Source organism: Ranitomeya variabilis, chromosome 6 (assembly GCF_051348905.1).
Source record: "Ranitomeya variabilis isolate aRanVar5 chromosome 6, aRanVar5.hap1, whole genome shotgun sequence".
In the NCBI taxonomy this organism is placed as follows: Eukaryota; Metazoa; Chordata; class Amphibia; order Anura; family Dendrobatidae; genus Ranitomeya; species Ranitomeya variabilis.
This window is the reverse complement of record NC_135237.1, coordinates 175,682,586-175,692,491: the sequence shown is the minus strand read 5'-3', so window position 1 is coordinate 175,692,491 and position 9,906 is coordinate 175,682,586. Positions and strand designations below refer to the sequence as shown.

At 38.6% G+C, this 9,906-nt stretch overlaps 1 protein-coding gene across 1 annotated transcript in view; it reads right to left on the bottom strand.

Annotated features, from left to right (window-relative positions):
- Positions 1-208: 208 nt before the first annotated feature.
- DPY19L1 (dpy-19 like C-mannosyltransferase 1) overlaps positions 209-9,906 on the bottom strand; it is a 272,489-nt gene continuing 262,791 nt past the window's right edge. Inside the window, exon 23 of the mRNA XM_077269279.1 lies at positions 209-431. The gene's annotated coding sequence lies outside the window, so the exon portion shown is untranslated. The remainder of the gene's footprint in view (positions 432-9,906) is intronic.

Below are 9,906 nucleotides of genomic sequence, written 5' to 3'. Positions count from 1 at the left end.
AACACTGTCCCGCTCCAGCTCCACCCATCTTGTTGAAGCTGGTAGAAACTGAAGCAAGAATGCCAAAAGTTCTCACATTTTAATGCAACTTTGCGTGGCGCCTATACTTTTCAAAGCTTTTAAGCCAGAATTCACAATATATTGGGCACAATATGCTTATATATCAGAGATAACTATAGATTAGAAAAAACAAAAAGAGGTTATCATGGAGAAATACAAATTGTACTTTATTCTTCAGTACAGATATGTAAACCATTACAAAGTTCATAAAAATACTCTTTTCTGCTACAGTAGTAAAACATGTTTGCTTCTAAATGCTGTACAATGAAAAGGACATTATCACTTTGACGTTTTAATGGCACTGTATTGGCTGTCTAGATTCTTTTTGAAAATAAATGCATGTTGAACAATTTATTCTTGTGAGGCAATATCTGTGAATGAAAAAAAGCATTTAAGAGATAATTACTTTACAAAATGTGAACGTTTTACAGGTTCTACAAAAACACATTATACAGACATTAGTTAGTCTTAGAAATTGTGTTCTTAAAACAATAAAACAAGATAATGTTAAAGGGGTATGCACTCATCTCATTGCAAAACGTTATATTCAAATTTGTATGAACCATGCAAACGATTAATAAGCTATAAAATGATCAAATAAAACATAGCACATGCAGTAAAGAAAGTGAAATAACATTATTCTATAGGAAATATATAAAAGCACCCTTGGTAGTTGGGATGTAGACAGATCCAATATAAAGAATCGTAAATTAAACAGCGTGTGCAGATATTTTATTAGTCCTTATTCCTAAATAAGCTTAATTACACAGTTTCAGAATGATAAAACAATATATAAACCATAAAAGGTGGCAACTGTAATCATTTATATTAGTCATACTCAAAATACTCATTCTTTTAAATTGAAATTTGTAACATACTGCATAAGACAAATCCCTGCTGCCTGATCTGTACAGAGTTCGATATGGAGGGTGCGTACCAAAAATAATTTTAATTATCTACACACAAGTAAAAACATTAAAACCGAGCAAAAATGAGTGATATTTTAAAAACAACAGCAGAGCTTTTTCTGCAGACCGTGCTTGCTCCAAGCAATCACCAATGGGCATGCACAACTATTGGACAGAACTGTGCATCGACCTTCTTGGACGTGAACCCACTAAGGGTGCACTGAGCTCCCTATTTACCGAATTTCATTACATTTCAGTTTCTGCAGAAGAGAGACAGCAATTAGACCATCGAGTGTGATTTCCATAAGGGCTGTATAAAAAAAAAAAAAGGGCTACGTACTTATTTTCTACTGTCAGTTTGGGATGACAGACTCTTTGTAGTCGGGGACTAGTATATTGATGACCTATCCATAAAAAAGATCACCAGGATGAAAACACAGGCACAACCACCAATCATATATCTGCTTCCATTCACTTAAATTGGAGATACTCTGCAGTGGTCACTAAACAGTGCACAGAGCTGCAGTATCCAGCTGATCAGTGGGGGTGCCGAGTGTCAGAACACCACCAAGTGGATATTGATGACCTATGCTATGCTATGAATAGGTCATCACTGTTAGTCTTGCTTTCATGTAAAGTCTATTCAAACGGCTCTGTCATGCTTTCTGCCCATTAAAGGGCACCTGTCACCCCCAAAATGGCTGGTGAGGTAAGCTCACCGGCATCAGGGGCTTATCTACAGCATTCTGTAATGCTGTAGATAAGCCGCCGATGTTACCTGAAAGAGGAGAAAAAGACGTTAGATTATACTCACCCAGGGGCGGTCCCGCTCTGGTCCGCGTCCGATGGGTGTCTCCGGTCCGCTCCGGCGCTTCCCATCTTCGTTCCATGACGTCCTCTTCGGGTCTTCGCGCCGCGGCTCCGGCGCAGGCGTACTTTGTCTGCCCTATTGAGGGCAGCGCAAAGTACTGCATTGCGCAGGCGCCGGGCCTCTCTGACCTTTCCGGCGCCTGCGCACTGCAGTACTTTGCTCTGCCCTCAACAGGGCAGACAAAGTACGCCTGCGCCGGAGCCGCGGCGTAAAGACCCGAAGAGGACGCCATGGAATGAAGATGGGAGGCGCCGGAGCGGACCGGAGACACCCATCGGACGCGGACCAGAGCGGGACCGCCCCTGGGTGAGTATAATCTAACGTCTTTTTCTCCTCTTTCAGGTAACATTGGGGGCTTATCTACAGCATTACAGAATGCTGTAGATAAGCCCCTGATGACGGTGAGCTTACCTCACCAGCCATTTTGGGGGTGACAGGTTCCCTTTAAGCTAATAATACGGCTAAGGTAAAGGACTGAAACATGTAGAAATATAACTTTTAGCATACAAATACAATCATAAGCGATTCTAAGCCAGCCAAGTGCTCATGCTCTCCTCAGTTTACAGTGCCCATACCAATCCCTCCCCTTTTCTTGTCTGAGGCCTTAAAGAAGCACTCCCATCAAAGTTTTATCCTCTTTATCTATTAGTCATATTATATAGCAGTGTGTACTTGCAATTGCTCATTTTGCCCTTCTACCCAGCTAATTCTTCTCTTTTCCATTAGGTCTATGACATCACATGATTAAAAACTGGCTAGCTGAATCCTCCTAAGCTCTATGTAGAAACAGGAGGTCAATTTTCCCTGTAGGAGTTATGAGTCACCGCAACAGCCAATGGCAAGGAAGGAGGGAGCAGCTGGGTAAGGAGTTGTAGAGGGGAATTATTTTTGGAGGAAAAAGAGACTTACTGTTTCTACATGAAGCAGAGAAAAGACAATTATTAACAGGATACAAAGACAAAATGAGCAATTGTAACTACACAGTGCTATATAATGTGATGACTGGAATATATTAAGAGGATAAAAACTTTGATGGGGGAGTGCTTATTTAAACAGTGTTCCACATGACTCCCACAGTAAAAGGGTTAATCAATATAAAGGGGAGGCATGGGGTTTACTAAAGAGAACCTGAGCACTGGGCCAAGACTGCAAACTAAGTACTTGGGATTCCATTTTCATATGTGATAAACGTGCATTTACTCTACAATTTCACTTCTGTTAAAAACAAAAAACGTGTTATAACTTCTGTTTTAGTTTAATAACCAGCGCGGACATTGGTGTAATGGGCAGAAAACATCTGACATGGCCCCTTTATATAACTTCAGACATAACGTATTCAGAAATATTAAGAAAATCACTAAATAAAAACGTGAATAATACAGCTGGTCAACAAAAAAAAGATTTTTTAAAAGTTATAAAAGTTCTTTGAGAAAACAAGCACACACAAAAAATTACTGACTACGTTGGTTAACACTTTGTTATCTACTAATTATAAAGGTGCAGCTAAAATCTAATTGTATATACAGTATGAAATGATACAGTGTTTAATGTGACAGGGGTTTTGAATGTTCCTGACAGTGCATCTTTGTAATAAAACAAGATGGTCATTGTTTTTTATTTTTGAAGAATTAATAGAGAGAACTTTAAAAATAATTTTATCTCAAGTAATAAAATAAAAACAAAAACTAGACTATCATGTAAGTGTAACATGGCCTATGTTCACAACGATTTCAGCTCTACACTTAGAAGTCTATCACGCACATAAGGACAAATTCCATTAGCCAGACAAATGCCAAGAATGTCTCTTTCAGCATATACTAGAAAGATATATACTGGGGTCTCATAGCCTTAATCACAACAAATATATTGTCCAATATGCTTTTATATACAACGGTTTGCAATATAATGCTGGAATTGACGTCAGACGTATGCAACTATATACAGCTCTGGCAAAAATTAAGAGACCACTGCAAAATTTTCAGTTTGTCTGATTTTTCTGTTTATAGGTATATTTTTGAGTAAAATGTAAATTGTTCCTTTATTCTATAAACTACTGAAAACATGTCTCTGAATTTCTAAGCACTAAATTTTGTATTTATTTTCACAAAATGAGAACTGGTCAAAATAACAAACAAATGCATTGCTTGCAGATCTCAAATAATGCAAAAAAAACAAGTTCATAATCATTTAGAAACAACAATACTAATGTTTTAACTCAGGAAGAGTTCAGAAATCAATATTTTGTGGAATAACCATGATTTTTAATCACAGCTTTCATGCACCTTGGCATGCTTTCCACCAGTGTTTCACACTGCTTTTGCGTGACCTTATGCCACTCCTAGTACAAAAATGTAAGCAGCTCTTTGATGGCTTGTGACTATCCTTCTTCCTCTTGATTACATTCCAGAGGTTTTCAATGGGATTCAGGTCTGGAGACTAGGCTGGCAGTGACAGGAATTTGATGTGGTGGTCCTTCATACACACATTGATTGACCTAGCTGTGTGGCATGGCACATTGTCCTGCTGAAAAAAACTGACCTCAATGTTGGGGAACACTGCCTGAGCAGAAGGAATCAACTGTTTTTCCAGAATAACCTTGTATGTGGCTTGATTCATATGTCCTTCTCAAAGATTAACCTGCCCAATTCCAGCCTTGCTGAAGCATCCCCAGATCATCACTGATTCTTCACCAAATTTCACAGTGGGTGCAAGACACTGTGGCTTGTACGCCTCTCCAGGTCTCCATCTAACCATTAGACAACCAGGTGTTGAGCAAAGCTGAAAATTAGACTCATCAGAAAAGATGACCTTACTCCAGTCCTCTATGGTCCAATCCTTATGGTCTTTGGCAAACTTCAGCCTGGCTCTCCTTTGCTCCTCATTGATGATAGGCTTTTTCCTACCTTTATATGACTTGAGCCCTGACTCTAGGAGCCTGTTACAAACTGTTCTTGCCCTGCACTTCACCCCAGCTGCCATTTGCCATTCCTTTTGTAGGTCACATGATGTAATCCTGTGGTTGCTGAGTGACATTCGAATAAGATGACGTCATCCCGGTCAGTGGAGAGTCGTTTTTGCCCTCATCCGGTCTGTAGCTTTGATGTCTCAAACATCTGCTGCTTGACCTTGTTGTAATGAACTGCCATCTTAGGCATTTTAAGGATGGAGGCAACATGACGCTCACTGTATCCCTCCCTCTGCTAGTAAAGCCAGAATTGAGCCCTTCTTTTCCTCACTCAAGACTTTTCTTTTCAACTCCTTTTGCATGGTTAAAAGTTATTTTTTCATTCTTATTACTTTTGGGATATCACTAGCACTTGTTTTGCCATCCAGCTTGTCCTATTGCAAGAGGACTGTGAACACCACAGCAGGGTTTTTTACACTTTCCTTCCTTAAATAAGATTTGGTTCAGGCGATCGCCTAATCTAAAGCACATTAAGTAGAATGAGGTGTACTCTTGTTGGAATTAAACTGACACTGGAATGGAATGGCTGTCAGACATGTAGAGAAGCTGATTTTTATAAAACTGTACAGTGGTCTCTTAATTTTTGCCAGAGCTGTATATATATATATATATATATATATATATATATATATATGTATATATATATATATATATATATACACACAGTATATATATAGATAGAGACATAAATATATATATATATATATATATATATATATATATATATATATATATATATATATATATATATATATATATATATATAAATCAAGGCAGCAGGGGGAGGCAGGGTTACAGAGCCTCCCAGGCATAAAACAATCCTCCAATGTACATGCAAAAATGAAGGCATCACTCCAAAAAGCCCACAGTGACGGTAACATTTCAGTCCAATTCAAGACCTTTTTCAAGTTGAGAAAGGTCCTGAATTGGACCAAAATGTTGCAATCACTATGGGCTATTCAATTTTTCTCAATTTTCTATTTTAGGAGTGCTGCCTTCATTTTTGTACAAATATATACATACATACACACACATGCACAGCTACATACATCTGTGGCATGTTTGCTAAACATAACATCTCTGTGCCAATCAGTGCCCAAATGTGGTGTGAAATTATCCCAAATATTAGCATGCACGTATCAGACACTGATCTTGGCACACTAGATCATAAAATCTAATAGGTACATCAGTAATATATCATATAATTCTAATTGGTACATCTGTAATAGCTACAGATATAAGAGACATTAACTATACCATGCTTTCTGTGTTGGAAGACCATATTGTCACAGAGGATTTGTTTTTTTAGGTCTGGATAAAATAAAAGTAAAAGGCAATAATTTTTACACGGTTCAATCAAAAATTTAAGTGACTTCCTCCATCCCTTGCAACTGTACAGTGATGATATATTTGTCATGTAAAGTCACCCTACCTGGTGCACTCTGTTTGCTCCACTGCTACCTCCGCGGAGACTAGTGCTCTGGGCCTCCAGCATCCGAGATGGCTACCACAGTGGCATAAGAATCAGTCATAAGTCTGGGCTATGCCATAGCAGCACATTAATGGCAGGGGAAGCATGATTATACTGTACTTATTACTGTACTTCCCATGCCACTGTGGAGGTCAGGATTGTTCAGGGTTAGAAAAAAATGTACTGTTGCTTACTTCCAGAAACACTTCATGGCTATTGGTTTGGTACTGCAGCTCAGCTCTACTTAAAGGGAACCTGTCACCCCCCCCAGTCGTTTCAAACTAAAAGAGCCACCTTGTGCAGCAGTAATGCTGCATTCTGACAAGGTGGCTCTTTTAGTTCTGGGAGCTGTAACTACCGAAATAATCAGTTTTATTATTTGTCCGAAATACCTGGTCCTCAGTCAAGTGGGCCGGCGTTTCCCCGCTGCTTCAGACGCCACACAGCTGTCACTCACATCTTCTTGGCGCCGCCTCCTCCTCGCCGCTGTTTTCAAAAGTAGCCGGCGCCTGCGCTGTTTTCCCCTGCCTGGTGCAGGCGCAGTGAGTGCTGGCCATCTTTCCTCATATGCAGTCCAGCAGACTGCGCCTGCGCGGCCGCCCTGCTTGTGATTCCCAGCGTCGCAGTGACTTATGATTTATTCACATTGCGGGGCTGGGAATCACAGGCAGGGCGGCCGCGCAGGCGCAGTCAGCTGGGCTGCATATGAGGAAAGACGGCCAGCGTTCACTGCGCCTGCACCAGGCAGGGGATAAGAGCGCAGGCTACTTTTGAAAACAGCGGGGAGGAGGAGGCGGCGCCCGGCGCCAAGAAGATGTTAGTGACAGTTGTGCGCTGTCTGAAGCAGGGGGAAAACGCCGGCCCACTTGACTGAGGAGCAGGTATTTCGGACAAATAATAAAACTGATTATTTCGGTAGTTACAGCTCCCAGAACTAAAAGAGCCACCTTGTCAGAATGCAGCATTACTGCTGCACAAGGTGGCTCTTTTAGTTTGAAACGACTGGGGTGGAGGTGACAGGTTCCCTTTAATCGAATGAGGCTGAGCTTCAACATTAAACATAACCTGTGGACAAGTGTCACACTTTTATTGGAGGAAAGTAGTCATATATATTATATACATATAACAAAGAATAACTGGATAACAATGGATATCTGCATTAAAATGTAACTGTCAGGAGAACTTGCAGCCGAATGTCTGTCTGTCTCTAGCACCTCCCACCACGTCCTCCTTCCCTCTCCATAGATTTTTATTAACAGTGACTGTCGTCTCTCTTCACAGAAGGAAAATTTTTACCAGTGAACTGAGATTGAATGATCAGTCCAGGAGAAAGAAGCGAATTTCTCAGATGAGAAAATTTACAAAGTTTCTTATCCTCATTTTCCCTCCAACGAACACAGGTTTATAGTTCATACATAACTAATCCCCATAAATATTGAGTATCATTGTAAATAAATTGCATTATTCTTCGCTTTGTACTGTAGCCCTGAGCTGTATTCCCAAATATTTTGTTGTTAACAGTTTCCATCAAGCAGCGGAGTTGTGAACGCAGTTGTGGATACTATGGGCACATGATGAATATTGCAATGTATTCAAAGTTATGGAAGTGTAAATGGAAACGGTTTTTCAAATTGAAGCATTAAGTCAGTGTACGGCACTATATCTATTGTCTTCAGTACATTTCATTGTGTTTTTTATTAAAAAAAAACTCCTGATAAGAACAAAAAAGGTTTGAAAGGGGTATAAGAAACTAGCTCTAAGATGAAAGACCTATATAGAAGTGACTACGGGTTTTGTTCTCTAATGTAGTCATAGCATTTTATTATATCCGGTTTATTACATGTTTTTTATATATTTTCTATCCTTTATCTTATTTGTGTTGAAGTTATATATTATTAAAAATAATTAAAATTATAAATTTATCTTGCACTACAGTTACAATACTTGATCTATTTATATATTAATACACTTGTAATGCAATTGTCCTCTCCCTTCAAAGGATTTTACAAGACAAGCTTAAAGGGGTTGTCTACTACGTTAAAATTCAACCTTAATTGGCCCAGAGGGTGTTAAACTACCTGAATACATGGTTTGGCAGACAGCTATTTCTCAGTAACCCTCCTTCCCGATACACAGGGAGAGAACAAAAAGCTACTGTCAGACACCTGTGACAGTGGCTTATCTCCTCACTAGAGATTCAGGCTTTGAAATTCTAACTGTCCGTTCCTTCAATCCCTCAACATAATTTATCAGGGGGAGAATCAGGAGGCATATGAAGGTTAGTTGCCCAACTTTCATCAAAAGAATATAGGGGTCTTAAAGGGATTAGCTAGTTTGGACAGGATTCATCATTTGCAAGTTTTTTAAGTCATTTTTCTTTTACGTCTTATGGTATTTGTTACTTTTTTGTGGCAAAAATTTCAAAATGGCACACGCAGTTCATGAATTTTGTGAAAAGTAAAGAACAGTCTTTATTTTTCTCTATAACCGTTTTCCAACATTTAGACAAAAAAAAGTTGCACATTTCACAAAATTGCACAAAAATATGTGGCGTACTTAAATCAGGGGGAGACTGGTGTACATTTGCAATATATTTTGCAACTTTTCAAAAAGCAGCCAATGATGAATAAGGTGAAAACATCTGAAAACCCTAAACCTTGCCAACAGTAGTGAACTTTATAAAAGAAAACGACACATAAAAAAGACTTAAAAAATGTGCAAACAGAAAAATGAATATGGCATAACCAAAAAAAGCAAAAAACACTAAAAATGCAACAAAAACAGGCGCAAATGCAATAATGAATTGAGCTGAGTATCTTCATTTTCAAAGACGTGTTAAGGACCTAATTGTGTGGCACTTAACCACAGGTTTTCATTCTTTAATACTTGTATATTAGTAAGTGCCATAAAATCATATCTCCACATTTGTTAAAAAATGGCCAATCCCTTTAGAATAAAGATGCAACTATAAAATTTGGAAATTCAGATACTATGTTCAAACCATATAAGATGCACAATTAGTTTTAGCTGAATTCTCCTAAATGGAGAATACAAAAACCTGCTACCTGCTGCCATATCGTTACATAACATTTGAACCATTCTTCAATATGGATTTCCTCTTAAGCCTTCCGGATCATTGCACAACCAGGAGAATGTTCCTTTGTACAGTAGCAGGAAATGTATAATGTAAAACAAAGCAAAATAACAGATTCTGTTTGTAGCTAAAAAACAAAGAATAGTAGAGGGAAAGTTATACTATAAGTATGAACATAACCTAAAGAAAATTCTAGTTTAAAGTGAGGTTGGCATTGATTTTTATTGATTTTCTGTTATTACATAACGCAAAATATTAAGATATGACATTTAGACCGGAAATTGTTAAAACTATTTGACATTGTTGATCATTTTTTTGGTGAGACCTACAACGATCATATAAAGAAATGCAGGTTAAATGTTTGATGAAAAAATGTAAAACCGCTCATCTTGTAAGGTTGTGTGATACACAGCACTTAAGGAGCCTAAGAACCAGAGGCAGCAGCTTCCATAGAATTTTAATAAAGAGAACCGGAAGAGTTTCTGTGCTCTCTAGAGTTACAACACGAAGTTGCAGATAAAATTGTAGGTTTATTGT